Genomic DNA, 16,265 nt, shown 5'->3' with positions numbered 1-16,265 from the left:
CGTGACACAGGACAGGACGTGACACACAACAGGGACACAACACGGACAGAAATCTCCTGGCAAGGAAAATAGCTGCGAGGACAGAGAATGCAAAAGGACATGACCGAGGGGAGACCGATGGTGAGCTGATGAGGCTCAGAGAAACCTGGAGGAAGAAGATGCTAACCGAATGATTTATTCCAAGAACTGCAAAGATGGATGCCCGAGAATCCTACGGCCAGAAGCCTCTACCTGCCCTCATGTTCTTTCAAATCCTAGTCCGCCATAATGGATCCTGGCGGGGCAGAGCTGTCCATACAGCTCAGAACAAGACCTGAAAAGAGATCTGACTGGATGCTTCTAAAGAGACAAGAGAGTCTGATGCCTGTCTGAGCTCCTGAGTCAAAAGTTCGACGGCCTGGGTACCAGGCCGAGGAATGCAGAGATCACAGATGCTAACAATGATGCCAGGGTTTCTGACAGGCCCCTCAAAGGGCTCAGCTAAAAGACATGAGATAACCAAACAACACACAAGGCACAATACATAAGTGACACGATACACACCGGGACTGCTCTGCCCTGCGCACCTCAGCACTGTGATCCAAAGTCAGGCTTTGCTTTTATGGGGCCTAAGGGGCCGCTCCATGGACACCCCCCACCTCCAAAGCAGACTCAAAAACCCCTCCCAGTATTTCCCAAACCAGCACCCTGCTTTCATCCCCTCTGTGGGTCGTGGCCCTCTACTTATCTCTCGCACAGCTGGGGATGCCGGTCTCAGGTGCAAAGAAAAGCCACCTCGTCAGCCGGGAAGCTCCTGCTGGCACCGGGCTGGTGTCTCTTAGACAGCTGTATTAAAGAAAACCAAACATCAGTGCCCGATCTTGGCAGCCCATCGGCCAAAACCCCACAAGTCTGCGACTCACCCTTCTCCTAAGAACGCTCAGCTCCTCGGGCCACACGCTTGGGGCACGCACGGAGACCGAGGCCGTTGTCACAGGGGGTGCCTGGGTTAAGAGGAGATGAGGTGATTTGGCACGGCTGAAACCTGAGGGGACCCTCGCTCCTCCTCCCTACTTCCCCGACTCACCGCAACTCCTGGGCCAGTGCCCAAGGCCACCTGGATGGCACCTTTAAATAGAAGAGTTCAGGGCTTCCTCACCAGGTCCTGTAATGCATCCACAGGGCTCACACGTGCAGGGAACCCGGTGCATCGGCCGGCTGGTGACGGGGGCTTGGCAGGCTCCGAGAGGATTGCCTAAGGCACCAAAAAGAGAATGGAAGCTTAGAGCTGCACCAGAAACTGAGACCGGAGCAATAACAACTACTTCCCTCCACTGCTCACCTTGACTGCTGGTATCCAGACTTACTTCCGAAAAAGAAAGACAAAGAACAGTGCTGTAAAAGAGTCACCACATACACTTCTGCTGCAGAGACAAACGGTGCCTCACCTGCTCAGGGGAAACCACTCACCCGGGATGGGGCCCTCTGGCACACGTTTAATCCATCTGAATCTGAAAAAAAAGTTAGGACAAGTTATCCTGCAACAGGCTGGCTCATAAGAGCTCCAGATATCCTGTGTCCATCTACACATCCCACCTAGAGTCCAACTACACCCCACATTACAAACTTCAAGTCCCCGGGGCTTCTCCTGTTGCACCAGGCTATGCGGCAGGGCAGAGCAGCTCCGGCACCAATGTGTGTGCAGACACCCGTGACACAGGACAGGACGTGACAGACAACAGGGACACAACACGGACAGAAATCTCCTGGCAAGGAAAATAGCTGCGAGGACAGAGAATGCAAAAGGACATGACCGAGGGGAGACCGATGGTGAGCTGATGAGGCTCAGAGAAACCTGGAGGAAGATGATGCTAACCGAATGATTTATTCCAAGAACTGCAAAGATGGATGCCTGAGAATCCTACAGCCAGAAGCCTCTACCTGCCCTCACGTTCTTTCAAGTCCTAGTCCGCCATAATGGATCCTGGCGGGGCAGAGGTGTCCATACAGCTCAGAACAAGACCTGAAAAGACATCTGACCGGATGCTTCTAAAGAGACAAGAGAGTCTGATGCCTGTCTGAGCTCCTGAGTCAAAAGTTCAACGGCCGGGGTGCCAGGCCGAGGAATGCAGAGATCACAGATGCTAACAATGATGCCAGGGTTTCTGACAGGCCCCTCAAAGGGCTCAGCTAAAAGACAGGACATATCCAAACAACACATAATACACAAAAGACAAATGACACGATACACACCGGGACTGCTCTGCCCTGCGCACCTCAGCACTGTGATCCAAAGTCAGGCTTTGCTTTTATGGGGCCTAAGGGGCCGCTCCATGGACACCCCCCACCTCCAAAGCAGACTCAAAAACCCCTCCCAGTATTTCCCAAACCAGCACCCTGCTTTCATCCCCTCTGTGGGTCGTGGCCCTCTACTTATCTCTCGCACAGCTGGGGATGCCGGTCTCAGGTGCAAAGAAAAGCCACCTCGTCAGCCGGGAAGCTCCTGCTGGCACCGGGCTGGTGTCTCTTAGACAGCTGTATTAAAGAAAACCAAACATCAGTGCCCGATCTTGGCAGCCCATCGGCCAAAACCCCACAAGTCTGCGACTCACCGTGCTCCAAAGAACGCTCAGCTCCTCGGGCCGCACGCTTGGGGCACGCACGAGACCGAGGCCGTTGTCACAGGGGGTGCCTGGGTTACGAGGAGATGAGGTGATTTGGCACGGCTGAAACCTGAGGGGACCCTCGCTCCTCCTCCCTACTTCCCCGACTCACCGCAACTCCTGTGCCAGTGCCCAAGGCCACCTGGATGGCACCTTTAAATAGAAGAGTTCAGGGCTTCCTCACCAGGTCCTGTAATGCATCCACAAGGCTCACACGTGCAGGGAACCCGGTGCATCGGCCAGCTGGTGATGGGGGCTTGGCAGGCTCCGAGAGGATTGCCTAAGGCACAAAAAAGAGAATGGAAGCTTAGAGCTGCACCAGAAACTGAGACCGGAGCAATAACAACTACTTCCCTCCACTGCTCACCTTGACTGCTGGTATCCAGACTTACTTCCGAAAAAGAAAGACAAAGAACAGTGCTGTAAAAGAGTCACCACATACACTTCTGCTGCAGAGACAAACGGTGCCTTACCTGCTCAGGGGAAACCACTCACCCGGGATGGGGCCCTCTGGCACACGTTTAATCCATCTGAATCTGAAAAAAAAGTTAGGACAAGTTATCCTGCAACAGGCTGGCTCATAAGAGCTCCAGATATCCTGTGTCCATCTACACATCCCACCTAGAGTCCAACTACACCCCACATTACAAACTTCAAGTCCCTGGGGCTTCTCCTGTTGCACCAGGCTATGCGGCAGGGCAGAGCAGCTCCGGCACCAATGTGTGTGCAGACACCCGTGACACAGGACAGGACGTGACACACAACAGGGACACAACACGGACAGAAATCTCCTGGCAAGGAAAATAGCTGCGAGGACAGAGAATGCAAAAGGACATGACCGAGGGGAGACCGATGGTGAGCTGATGAGGCTCAGAGAAACCTGGAGGAAGAAGATGCTAACCGAATGATTTATTCCAAGAACTGCAAAGATGGATGCCCGAGAATCCTACAGCCAGAAGCCTCTACCTGCCCTCATGTTCTTTCAAATCCTAGTCCGCCATAATGGATCCTGGCGGGGCAGAGCTGTCCATACAGCTCAGAACAAGACCTGAAAAGAGATCTGACTGGATGCTTCTAAAGAGACAAGAGAGTCTGATGCCTGTCTGAGCTCCTGAGTCAAAAGTTCGACGGCCTGGGTACCAGGCCGAGGAATGCAGAGATCACAGATGCTAACAATGATGCCAGGGTTTCTGACAGGCCCCTCAAAGGGCTCAGCTAAAAGACATGAGATAACCAAACAACACACAAGGCACAATACATAAGTGACACGATACACACCGGGACTGCTCTGCCCTGCGCACCTCAGCACTGTGATCCAAAGTCAGGCTTTGCTTTTATGGGGCCTAAGGGGCCGCTCCATGGACACCCCCCACCTCCAAAGCAGACTCAAAAACCCCTCCCAGTATTTCCCAAACCAGCACCCTGCTTTCATCCCCTCTGTGGGTCGTGGCCCTCTACTTATCTCTCGCACAGCTGGGGATGCCGGTCTCAGGTGCAAAGAAAAGCCACCTCGTCAGCCGGGAAGCTCCTGCTGGCACCGGGCTGGTGTCTCTTAGACAGCTGTATTAAAGAAAACCAAACATCAGTGCCCGATCTTGGCAGCCCATCGGCCAAAACCCCACAAGTCTGCGACTCACCCTTCTCCTAAGAACGCTCAGCTCCTCGGGCCACACGCTTGGGGCACGCACGAGACCGAGGCCGTTGTCACAGGGGGTGCCTGGGTTAAGAGGAGATGAGGTGATTTGGCACGGCTGAAACCTGAGGGGACCCTCGCTCCTCCTCCCTACTTCCCCGACTCACCGCAACTCCTGGGCCAGTGCCCAAGGCCACCTGGATGGCACCTTTAAATAGAAGAGTTCAGGGCTTCCTCACCAGGTCCTGTAATGCATCCACAGGGCTCACACGTGCAGGGAACCCGGTGCATCGGCCGGCTGGTGACAGGGGCTTGGCAGGCTCCGAGTGCATTGCCTAAGGCACCAAAAAGAGAATGGAAGCTTAGAGCTGCACCAGAAACTGAGACTGGAGCAATAACAACTACTTCTCCCCACTGCTCACCTTGACTGCTGGTACGCAGATTTACTTCCTAAAAAGAAAGACAAAGAACAGTGCTGTAAAAGAGTCACCACATACACTTCTGCTGCAGAGACAAATGGTGCCTCACCTGCTCAGGGGAAACCACTAACCCGGGATGGGGCCCTCTGGCACACGTTTAATCCATCTGAATCTGAAAAAAAAGTTAGGACAAGAGTCAAGCTGTTGCAGGATAACTTAAGAGCCCCAGATGTCCTGTGTCCATCTACACATCCCTCCTAGAGTCCAAAACACGCCCCGCATTACAAACTTCAAGTCCCCGGGGCTTCTCCTATTGCACCAGGCTATGCGGCAGGGCAGAGCAGCTCCGGCACCAATGTGTGGACAGACACCCATGACACAGGACAGGACGTGACACACAACAGGGACACAACACGGACAGAAATCTCCTGGCAAGGAAAATGGCTGCAAGGAATGAGAGAATGCAAAAGGAGATGACCGAGGGGAGACCGATGGTGAGCTGATGAGGCTCAGAGAAACCTGGAGGAAGAAGATGCTAACCGAATGATTTATTCCAAGAACTGCAGAGATGGATGCCCGAGAATCCTACGGCCAGAAGCCTCTACCTGCCCTCACGTTCTTTCAAGTCCTAGTCCGCCATAATGGATCCTGGCGGGGCAGAGCTGTCCATACAGCTCAGAACAAGACCCGAAAAGACATCTGACCGGATGCTGCTAAAGAGACAAGAGAGTCTGATGCCTGTCTGAGCTCCTGAGTCAAAAGTTCAATGGCCGGGGTGCCAGGCCGAGGAATGCAGAGATCACAGATGCTAACAACGATGCCAGGGTTTCTGACAGGCCCCTCAAAGGGCTCAGCTAAAAGACATGAGATAACCAAACAACACATAATACACAAAAGACAAATGACACGATACACACCGGGACTGCTCTGCCCTGCGCACCTCAGCACTGTGATCCAAAGTCAGGCTTTGCTTTTATGGGGCCTAAGGGGCCGCTCCATGGACACCCCCCACCTCCAAAGCAGACTCAAAAACCCCTCCCAGTATTTCCCAAACCAGCACCCTGCTTTCATCCCCTCTGTGGGTCGTGGCCCTCTACTTATCTCTCGCACAGCTGGGGATGCCGGTCTCAGGTGCAAAGAAAAGCCACCTCGTCAGCCGGGAAGCTCCTGCTGGCACCGGGCTGGTGTCTCTTAGACAGCTGTATTAAAGAAAACCAAACATCAGTGCCCGATCTCGGCAGCCCATCGGCCAAAACCCCACAAGTCTGCGACTCACCGTGCTCCAAAGAACGCTCAGCTGCTCGGGCCGCACGCTTGGGGCACGCACGGAGACCGAGGCCGTTGTCACAGGGGGTGCCTGGGTTAAGAGGAGATGAGGTGATTTGGCACGGCTGAAACCTGAGGGGACCCTCGCTCCTCCTCCCTACTTCCCCGACTCACCCCAACTCCTGGGCCGGTGCCCAAGGCCACCTGGATGGCACCTTTAAATAGAAGAAGCCGAGCCTTCATCGCCAAGTCCCGTGATTCTTCTGCAGGGCTCGGGAGAGCAGTAAACCCGGCGCCTCGGCCGGTTGGTTACTGGAGCTTGGCTTACTCTGAGTGGATTGCCTAAAGTGCAGAAACAGGAACAGATCCTTAGAGTTGCACCAGAAAGTGAGACTTGAACAATAACAACTGCTTCTGTACGCTACTCAATGCTCACCTTGCCCATCTCACCTTGACTGCTGATATCCAGCTTTACTTCCTAAAAAGAAAAAGAACAGTGCTGCAACAGAGTCACCTCTGACACTCCCCCTGCAGAGACAAACGGTGACTGACCTGCTCGGGGGAACCTCCTCACCCGGGATGGGTGGATGGATTTTGCCATGGATTTTATCCTTCTGCATCTGAAAGAAAGCGAGGACAAAAGTCAAAGGGCTGCAGGATATCTTCACAGCTCCAAACATCTTCTGTCTATCTAGGAATATCATCTAGAGTCCGGCAACACCCCACCAACTGCGAGTCCCTGGGACTTGTCCTATCGCAGCAGACTATGCGGCAGGGCAGGGCAGAGCAGCTCCGGCACAAATACGTGCAGACACCCGTGACACAGAACGTGACAAACAGGGGGACAACAAACACAACACATTATGCTTGTGGTGAGGGCCTCGATGGGAAAAGGCAAAAGGGACCCCAAAGACACACTAGGTAACACGGTACACCGGACAACACGACGTGGACCGGAACTGCTCTGCCCTGCCCGCCTGCACGCTGCCATCAAATGTGGAGTCTCTCCCTTTAGCTGTCCTAAGAGGCCCCTTGGAGAAGATTGCTTTTCCCTCTGCTAATTTTTAAATCTGTCCCAGGAACTCCCAACCCACTACTTTCCCATCATCCCTTCTCCAGGCTGTGGCCCCCAACTTATCTTTTGGATGATCGGTCATGAGGATCCACGTTGCACCTGAAATGAGTCTGCCTCGGAGGGCCCCGTGATCGCCTGTTAGCCTCTCGGTCAGCTACAATAAAGAAAAACAAAACCAAAGTATGAGTACAGAGTTATGTGGGCCAAATCCCAGCAAGTCAGATACTTGCCCTCTCCTGAGTGTGCTTGGCTCCTTCAGGCTCCAGCTTCATCCTGATTCCAAGGCTGTGGCCATTATTATGAGTGGCACCTGGGTTAGAGAATGGCAAAGTTAAATGGCATTCCTGTGAGTGCAGTGGATGACCTTGTGTGCTGTAAGACATGTGAATGCCTCTGCTATGCTTGTGAAAAGCCTTGGGGAGGGGGGGCCCTCAAATAAACACCCTTTCTCACCCTACTGCCTGCAAACCCCCCTGCCCCCCCAATAACTCCTAACTAGTTACCTGCTCAGCCTCCCTCTCCTAGTCACAATCCTCAACTCACCTGAAGCCTCAATCTCAAACATCATCTTGGACACTGGGCAGATCCCTCTTGTGAGACAGTGAATCTGCTGAAAAAAGTGTTGTGCCTGACACAACCTAGGATCTCTGGAAGCTGGGCTCCTCCTAAAAACAATAAAAAAACAAAACAAGAACAAAACCAGAAATTACAAACGCACTTGACCACCCCTAAACACACAACCCAAAATTGTGAACTTAAATACTTCCTGTATTCCATGCCATTTTCTTCGCAGTATCTTCAAAGCCTCTGTTGCTTTAGACGCCCAGAAACACCTGCTGAAAACAAGCTGAGATAAGCTGAAAGAGCTTCTTCCCTGAAATGAGAGGAGAGCTCTGACCCCAGCACATCCCAGAAAGGGAATGAAGTCCCTAAGCAAAGGCTGGGGTTAATATACCCCTGATGGTGCCCACCTCTCGTTCCCGTGGCACCCAGGAAAAGGGAGGGGGCAAATCCCACCGGGTATAAAAGCCCTCAGAGCAGCTGCAGCTGTTTAGCTCCTCTGACTCAAATTCGAGGGGAGTAAAGGGCTTGTTATAGAAGAAAACTCTTCAGAAAAATAACAGCACTTTCTTTTTTGCAGCAACTACTTGGAGCAGAAGAACAGAAAACTGGTAAGACATAAAACTTTGTGTTTAGGTAGCACAGCTAGACAAATTGGGGAATTGGGTAATTTGATGTTAACTTGTATAATTATTCTGTATTTTAATAAAAGCCATTTAATAATTTAACACCCAAAACTCCAGCAGCCGAGCTGGCCCTACCAAATCTCTATGTTGATACACGCAGTAAACAAAACTAAAAACCCAGTAATATCTATCAAAAGTCTAGTAAAGAAACGTATTGAAATTAATCCTACCTCAAATACAAACCAACCCATTCAGAAAGTTAGCTTCACTCAAAAAACTATTTACACAGAGTTAATAATACCAAGAAATAAAACACCACACCATATACCACCAATGAATATAACAGTGAAGGAAAAAAAGCCACATTTTTGCTTTTTTTTTTTTAAACTAACTTTTAGTGCCGGAGAGCCTGTGCCACAGAACCCATCGCTGCTCACTCCTAGAATGGCTCCCTGGCCCCCTGCCTTCTCCCTGGCCTTCTCAGGAAGGGTGACTGGTCTGGAGAACACAAGGTGCAGGGAATGTAGCTTAAGTGCAGACTTGGGACTATTTTGCTGCAGTTCAGGGAACCTGTGCCCAAACTACCTTGAAGTCCTATGTGCTCAGCTTTTCCTTTGGGTTTTTATGCACCTGGAAACAGATTTTGGGATCCACCAGTAAATTCAGTGAATTGTCCCAGCCAGACACCTTTTTGCTGGCCTAAAAGTAGCTTTTAAACCAGAGACCCCAGGCTTGCAGTGTTTTCCCACAGCAGAGTGAGATATGGTGGATTATCTTGTTCAGTGATGCAGCTGTCCACGAGGGGCAGGTCAGCTGGGACAGCCCTTGCTGTTGTTTTTTGTCTCTCAGTGAAGGAAAAGTCACCTGGTTTTCCCATGTGGCATTGACTGAGGCTGTGAAGTGCAATCCAGAGCTGTTGCTTGGGGCTGTGGTGTTTGGTGTGCAGACAACATTCCAGCCTGTCTGCTCTGGGGTTGAATGTGCATTTCCTCAGTTACTTGGACTGCGAAAAGGCCAAGAGGGTGGTGGGAAGCGTTTTCTCCCAGGCCTTGACAGCCTCAAGGCAGGGATATTGTTTTGAATGCTTGTTGTGTTTCCTTTCCCAGCCCAGGACTAACGTGGTGTTCCCTGAACTGGGATGTGGAATGAGGAGGTCTCTGTTGGGAGGGTACGAGAAAGTGATACACCTAACTGGTGTGCCTGGATGGGCAGAGAAATCTGATCTTGGCAATACATGTTAATGGGTATTTAATTTGCCAGCATGGCTCAGGGGCACTAGTTTAGGACAGAAAGGAGACGAGGACAATAGGCACTGGCACTGGAGGCCTGGCCATGGCTGGAGATGAGCAGCTGGATCCCCCTCCAGGCTGTTCTGGGTGTGGATTTGGGTCCTGTCTGGCCACAGAAGCATGTAGCAGCTGGAGACTGGGCAGGTTTGGGGGCTGTGCCGCCCCAGCCTCTTTAGTTCTTGTCCCTGGTTGTCCCCTTTCAGCGGAAAAGCATCCCTGCTTGGCTGGTTGTTCCCTGCAAGCAACCTGAGGTTCCTGGGCATTGGTGTGCCCCACTGGCACCGTCACCTGTCCTTGGCACAGTCGGGGAGCTGCCCGCAGCCGGGGCAGGAAGCAGGAGGAAGCGAGAGCCACGGGGCCGGGGCTGTGGGCATGGGCTGCGGGCAGGGCAGGGCTCCCCCCAGGGAGAATTCCAGCTCCCCGCAGCTCTCGGTGCGCGCTGCATGGGCTGCGGGCTCAGCCAGGTGGGAGGTGCGGTTGTGTTCATGTTGCCGGGAACTCTTTTCCCATCTGCTGGGACTAACTGCCTGGAGAATGACATTTCTGACAGCCCACTCCTACCCGTGTCTACTGGAAAAGGGCGAGGGTGAAGAGGCAAACGCCGGAGTTCCTTCGGGATGATGGAGTTGTGGTGTTTGGCTGTGCCCAGAGGAGCAGGAATTCAGAGAGATGATGCTGGCCAGAACATTGGTGCAAGAGCCTAAGGAAGATGAGAGTGGGATATCCATGGATAATCTAGCCATGAGAGGGCAGTGAGACACAGCTTATGGTGAAAGCCATGCAGTCAGCGATTACTTCAAAACTCCCCTGACCTTGCTCCACTGTGGAACAAATAAATACAAAGGTTTGCTCCTGCTCTTGCTGGGTGGAGAAATTAATCCAAACCCAAGATGCTTTTACAGCAGAGGTGGGAAAGATTCAAAATACAAACAGCACAGCTCTGTGTGTGCCTTGTGATTGCAGTCATAATAGATGTATGATATCTATCTATTACACATATCCTATGTAATATGCACTACACAAATCAGATATTTTAATAAATATAATACAATATAAAGTTATGATAGATGTTATCAATAAAATATTATAAATTCGAGTTATCCTATTACAGTTGATGCTTGCATTGAGTATGTAATATTTCCCTGCCAATTACCGAAGGAAAACATCTGGAGTCGGGTAACTACAGCAACAGGTACCCAGAGAGGTTGAGGGATGTCCATCCTTGGAGATATTCCAAACTGAAAGGCCCTGGGAGCACATGGCCCTGCAGAGGTCCTGGCCCAATTATGTGACTGATCTTTGACAACTAGGAGCACTGCACCCACTCAATAAAGTCAAAGTAATTAGTCCTAAATTTTACATACCAAGCAGGTTGCAGAAGTCTTCTGCCATCTGTGTTTCTCTGATGCATCTCAGGTAGTTTCTGATGTGAGCTGTGAATGAAAGGAGGAAGGATAGAGACATTAAAAGATCAACGATTTGGTGTTAAATCCTCCCTGCTCAGTCCATGCCTGTGCATTATTCATAAATACGCTTTGTGCCCCTCTACTCTGTAAGCAAATTATCAAGGTAGTTAAATGCAGCTAAGGTGACAATATTTAGAGTTTCCCAGGTCTTATCCTCCAAGCCATAACCAGGTAGGTGTCCAGACTTTGCAAGGCTGAGCACAGGATGAGCTCCCGTGTGAGCTGGACTAACCAAGCAATGAGGTCAGGGTAGGATAATGGGGCACACTGAGCTCTGCTACAAGGAAATGTCATGTTGATAAATGCAACTGCAACGTTTTTTATAAACAAAATTAAACTTCATTTGCTTCACAGTAGCTAATGCGCCGTTAATTCAAACCTCACAGAAGAACTCACTGGACACAGTTAATAGTCAGCAGAGCAGATAGGTCAGGCTTTGAAAGCATTTAATATTCACTGAAGTGCTGCTTGTATCCAATTATAACTCACTACTTGCCATCTTAATAATTTAAATCTGTCCACTCTTTAGAGAGGAAAAAAATGCACTAATCAAAGACATGAATGCACCTTTTGCTTTTGACAGCATCAAATTAAAACTAAATGGTAGATCTTGAATGAATTACTTTGAAAGAATAAAGGCATTAATGAGGTAATTTCATTATAGAGGCTCATCCAAGCCTATGTGAAAACAAGGGAAGTAAATGGAGAGGAAAGCTGCCGAGGAAATTAGGGTTCCTTCCACACTAATTAATGTTTGGGGGCATTTAGCACAGGCACCAAATTAACTGCTCCAAAGAACGCCATTGACAAAAAAAAAAAAAAGACATTGTTGCCTTGCCATGTAATTAGAAGACAGTACAAGCAGAACACTTAATGAGTATAAAGCCAGCCTTTAACTTATTCTGCCCAGCTTCTGAAAACATGCCTTTGTAGAGGCCTAAGTTTAAGGAAGCACTGAGCGTACAATATAGGATTGTTTAGGTCCTTCTGGTCGCTGAGCTGTAAACAGGTAGCCCTGAATGACAGACTCTGAGACTCCTGGGAGGCCTGGCTTCCCAGAAAAAAAAAAAAAAAGGGGGAAAAAAAAAGTCTTAAATGCATCCAGAAAGAAGCAAAAAAAGGTGAATAGGCCCAGTCCGGCAGAGCCAGTACAGTGAATGCTCACCGCTGTCTTAAGTGATTACATGATGTTGTGCCACCCCCTCTCATTGAGTTATCTTTACACTGCTTTTGTCTCCTCTAATTGAAGCTGATGAGGTGCTAATTGGTTGCTTTTTAAAAAAAGCACTACTTAACCACTGGCAAACAGAGTAAGACAGCGTGAGTGGAGTTAATGAGGGCTTAGCAAAAAAAAAAAAAAAAACAAAAAAAACCACCAAAAAAACCCCAAAAACACACCACACCAAACAAAACCACCCAAAAACCCCATAACCAAAACCACCCCACCAAAACCAACCATCCTCAAAACCCAAATCAACTCCTTTTGCTCGAAACTAAACCGATAAGGGAAACGATTGCATGAAGGAAATAGCTATGAGGGCTTGAGTTTTGGGAGAGAAAGGGACAATTCTAGCACTAAATGAATGCCCACACTTTGGCCAGCGTCCTTGGCATTCTCTTTTTTTTTTTTCTTGTTTTTTTTTTTAATTTAAAGTTCTGCCATCAGAGTATTAAACCTGTTGTCACTACAGCTGGAGCCAGAGGTCCTGCCTCTCCCATATGCAAATATATTTCCTAAAAAAGGGTTAGCATGATATTAAATACTCTGTATTTTCCATGTATTCTGTAGGTGAGTTCATACCAGCTCCTGGTTTTCAAGACCAATTCTGTAGTTCCCAGCTACTGAGAGTATTCTGAGTGCCAAAGGAGAGTACAAAAAGGCCTTGCTGTATTGTTGGTGTTGCCTGACAAGACTCAGAAATAATTCTGTGAGCTTTTTGAAGGTGACACTGCAAATCTCTGTGTTAAACACAATCCTCTGTTGTTTCTGAATTTTTTTTATATCCAATCTAGGCACACATGTGGGTACAGGATGCTTTTTCAGGCTGTTTGTCCAAGTAAGCAGCACTTTTAGGCCTCCAGGAAGAGGCTGCCCTATGATGACAGGTTAGGAATCTCTGGCATGGGCTCAGGACAAACAATCAACTCTCAAAATTCTTCAAAATCCAGCAGCTAAGCTGTTTCCTATTGGATGAAAAGAGGAAAGTGGAGCTGAGACTCCTCCAGTCAGCTCAAGAAGACAATTAACTTTTCAGTGTGACAATTTTGATTATCTATTTATGTAGATGAGCAATAAAGTGTCAGGGTTCCTCCTTTCCTCACTTCTTTTTTTTTTCTTTTTACCTGTGTATAGAAAACTCAATCAGTATACAAACAGCGAGTTCTTTGTGTTTGTGTTTATGCTTGGTACCTTGTAGCTCTATTCACATTCTAAACTGGATTCTTTCCACTTTAATGCATGGTCACTTATTTTCTTTTGGTTGTCAGGAAAACCAGAGATCTCTTGCTGGCTGTTAGAAAGAAATTTCCTAGAGAACAAAGTTACAACCAGTTCCTCCAAACCGGTGCCCATAGCCATCCAGCTATAAAACAGCCAAGAAAGATGCAAAACTGGTAAACCCTGCTTTTTCCTGCAGATGCAGAGAGCAATTCAGTGGCTGCAAAGCTCCTGGAGTGCCACGTGCCAAATCACCTCTGTAATCAGCCTTGCCTTTGCTAGAGTCGAGCACCTTTTGTTGTTTCTGGTGGGGACCTGATTGCATTTTCAGGCCATGTCATCTGTGGCTCCTACCATCAGGGGCCAATAATCCTCATCTTTGACCTCAGAGAGAATTTGGCAGCTATCCCTGCAGGAGAGGTGGCAGATGGCAGTGTATCCATCAATTGCTGACATCAGTAAAGCTGGAGAAAGCAAGCAAGCAGCAGAGGAGAGGCTGGGAAGTCCTCTCATAGTCTGAAAATGGCTTTTCCTCAATTTTGGTCACTCTAGAAATGTTAGTTCTGTAAGAATTCACATGGGGTAATGTTTAATAGGTTTACAAATTTCGTTTGGAGGCCAAAAACACAAGGGGTGACAGCAAAGAATTTGATGCGGGTGTGTCAGTGGGTCTATTTTCCCCTGGGTTCCACGGGTTTCTTCGTGGTGTTTCCAAGAGCTCTTCTCAGTAAAACTCAACTGAAGGGGACTTCCCCATACTTATTCCTTTGGTTACCAAACCCACTGAGAACTCCTTCCTGCTCACATACAGAAATTGAGAAAAGTGGCAGTGATGATTTTGCACTGCAACTGGAATTATCTGGATAATTATCTGGTTCTCTGTTAATCAAGAGATGCATTAGGGATCATGCCCTATATTGCCCTCCCCACTGAGACTGGGACATGTAGGGCTTCAGAGAACCAACAAGGACATGGAAACTTGGGCAGAGCTGAGGGAAGACCTAGAGTCAGCAGAGGGAGAAATGTGCTGGAGAAAGAAATCAGCAAAGGTAGGGAGGGGAATAAAACAAGGGAGATAACAAAAGTGTAGCAGAGGTGAGTCTGGGGGAGACATCTGACAAGCGACAGGGACTTGTCACACAACTGGAAGAGAGGCAGCAGTGAGAAATTGGGTGTTTGAAGCTGTGCTGAGAATCACATGGGCAGCTCATCTAGAACCTGCAGTCCAGAAGCCAAAGTTCAAAGGCAGGGATGTTCACATGGTTTTTATGGCTCACTTCTGGGTCATTCTATTAAAGAGACTCTAAATTTGACAACTCCTAATGTTCAAAGAGGTTTAGATGGTTTTAAATCTGTTGAGCTCATCCCTGTTTGAGGTAAACATGAATGGCCCAATTGTTCATTTTAATAAAATTCAAATAAAAAAGAGCCATCCAGCACCACGGAAGGACACGTTAGAAGGGGGTCTGTCACTGAAGAGGAAAGTGAAGATGGTGCATCTTGATTCCATCTCAGATGGCCTGACTCCTGTCGCTATCAAACCAGTAATTGCCACCTTGAAGCTTCTACAGGCCAAAGTTGGATTAAGGCATCTGATTTTGCCAAGCACGTTAAGCTCTTTGCAGTTCCTTTAGTGGATTTAGCACCCAATTGATGCATCCTTTTGAAATATAGCCTTTTTTATGAAGTGGGCTGTGGAAGGCATGATGCCCTTTAATTGATGCCCAGCTATTATTTGTAAGATTTAGCCTTGATCCAGGAATAATTATCAAATTGTGTCTCAAAAAAATATCAACCAAAAAACGTGTGATGGCATCCTGAAAAATCTTGTGTGGAGAGGCTACAGCCTTGTTGGCCCTCTTGCCAGGTATTTGGCAGTTGGAAAAAAAGCAAAATATCCCCTAATGTTTTGCATAAATTCTTGCTGCTGTTCAAACCTTTAACTTATTTAAGGCTATTACTTTTTTTGTTGGTTTTTTTTTTTTTCTTCTGGCTACTTGTGAGCAAAGAAGGTAAATTCCCTTCTGGATGTTTGTTTGTTAGCCTGGTTTGGGGTTTTTTTGGTTGGTGGTGTTTTTGTGTGTTGGTTTGTTTTTTACTATTGCGAGCGGCTCAGGTTTTGCCAGCACACCTTCAATACAGTTACCCTTAACCGAAAGTCCTACAGTTCCTGTTTGAAAGAGCAGAGTGTTTCAATTTCTACTGTGCAAACAGGTGGCCTAATGTAAAATCACCTGCTTTTATTCCAAGGCTACACAGAAGAAGAAGAGAGATCTGCTGGCCTCTAAAATTGCCGTGATTTATACATCCACATATTTCGAAAAAGCATGGCACAAAATTAGAGGTGCCTGTGTTCCTGCCACAAGAACACCCCAGCCTTACAGAATATCCTGATTGTCCCAAAAAGCAGAGAATGCCTGCTTGTTTTAAAGAAAGCTTTGAAAAATGCCTGTGCAATTCTTTCTCTCACAGAGCCATGGTCCAAGTGAACTGAGAAAGCGGCAGGTACTTAATGGGTCATCTCCAATTTCTGTACTCTCTAATATTCTTCAAGCATAGCAATCTCATTCCAAACTGTTCCTTAGGCATACAGAACAAAACAATGCAAGAATCATTTTTGAAAACATTACCGTGTTTTACTAAATCCATCTATTTTGCTACAGATGAGCTGTTTGGCCACTTTATCCATGCGTATGGTATTTGTGTATGAGGTTTGCCCTGTCAAATGCCCCGAGGGATTAATTCCCAGAGTCCCAGGAGTGGATTGCGTCCGGAGCTCTAGGAAGAGCTGTCTCGCTTTCCAGTGCGCTAAATCCCCCAGGGCGATTCCACAGGCAGCAGCCTCCGGGCA

The 16,265-nt window shown here is 48.4% G+C and overlaps 2 long non-coding RNA genes across 2 annotated transcripts; both read right to left on the bottom strand.

Annotated features, from left to right (window-relative positions):
* Positions 1–339: 339 nt before the first annotated feature.
* LOC143692231 (uncharacterized) lies at positions 340–1,220 on the bottom strand. The gene is made up of 3 exons (XR_013180125.1): positions 1,067–1,220; positions 903–983; positions 340–825 (listed from the first exon to the last, which is right to left on the bottom strand). It is a non-coding gene; the product is annotated as an uncharacterized LOC143692231 (long non-coding RNA).
* A 634-nt stretch (positions 1,221–1,854) lies between these two features.
* LOC143692178 (uncharacterized) lies at positions 1,855–2,869 on the bottom strand. The gene is made up of 3 exons (XR_013180033.1): positions 2,755–2,869; positions 2,592–2,671; positions 1,855–2,514 (listed from the first exon to the last, which is right to left on the bottom strand). It is a non-coding gene; the product is annotated as an uncharacterized LOC143692178 (long non-coding RNA).
* Between the last annotated feature and the right edge of the window lie 13,396 nt (positions 2,870–16,265).

This window comes from Agelaius phoeniceus, chromosome Z (assembly GCF_051311805.1).
Source record: "Agelaius phoeniceus isolate bAgePho1 chromosome Z, bAgePho1.hap1, whole genome shotgun sequence".
Classification (NCBI taxonomy): Eukaryota; Metazoa; Chordata; class Aves; order Passeriformes; family Icteridae; genus Agelaius; species Agelaius phoeniceus.
This window is presented reverse-complemented; position numbering and strand designations above follow the sequence as displayed.